Source organism: Littorina saxatilis, linkage group LG4, assembly GCF_037325665.1.
Source record: "Littorina saxatilis isolate snail1 linkage group LG4, US_GU_Lsax_2.0, whole genome shotgun sequence".
Lineage (NCBI taxonomy): Eukaryota > Metazoa > Mollusca > Gastropoda > Littorinimorpha > Littorinidae > Littorina > Littorina saxatilis.
The window spans coordinates 12,563,457-12,564,249 of NC_090248.1; the positions used below are offsets into that span (position 1 = coordinate 12,563,457).

The following is a 793-nucleotide window of genomic DNA, read 5'->3' on the forward strand; positions in this document are numbered from 1 at the left end:
AAATGAGTCGCATGTCACCTCGCGCGGTTCTGCGCTAGGCTTAATATAAGTCCGGGGAGTGTCTGGTAACAGTGTGAGGGTCACCTTAGTCACAGGCTTATAACTCAAACAGTTTTCGCTCTTTTCTAAAACGGTTTTCACCACTGGATAGAGCATAAAAAACTCTTTAGGAAAATGTACATACTCTGCTGAAGAGAATGGCTTACTGTAACAATTTGATTCTGCTGGGTCGAATGGTTTACAATACCAGTCTGAAGGTGATTTGAACGTAACTTCATCAGCTGGGTTTGTTGGTGGGTTTTTTAAATTTGATTTCATTGTGCTTTTTGCTAATTGCTCATCTGAGGTCCTCCTATTCTTAGCGCGGAACCTGAACATTTGTCACGTTGTATGAAAATAAAAAAGCACGTTTATGTTCCTTTAATAAATACGTATTGATAAGGCTCAGTTATTTTTTTTTGTTAAACACTATACCCCTCCCCTCCCCCCTCGCTTTTAGTGAGACCTCGAAAAATCTTACTCTTAGCAAATTACGTTTAAATATGGGGTGAGTCTCAAATTGTAGCTACATTTACATAGGTTACGAACAAAAAATCTGAACAAGCAAGTAACTCTTAAAAGGAGCGAACTCTTAAATCGGCCAGGTGTCTTAAAATGTGTTTTTTTCCACTGTGTCAGTCTTTTCTTCGGGTTGGTGGGACGGGAAGGCGTTAGATATTATAATATCCACCACATTCATGTCTTGTATAGTTGTTTGTCGGCATTTCTGGCCACACAACGCCCTAGCCCCCAC

At 40.2% G+C, this 793-nt stretch overlaps 1 protein-coding gene across 1 annotated transcript in view; it reads left to right on the plus strand.

Moving 5' to 3' along the window:
- The window catches only part of LOC138963975 (uncharacterized), a 77,055-nt gene extending 76,882 nt beyond the window's left edge, over positions 1–173 (plus strand). Inside the window, exon 4 of the mRNA XM_070335835.1 lies at positions 1–173. This exon is cut by the window's left edge and continues 1,370 nt beyond it. The gene's annotated coding sequence lies outside the window, so the exon portion shown is untranslated.
- Positions 174–793: the final 620 nt, after the last annotated feature.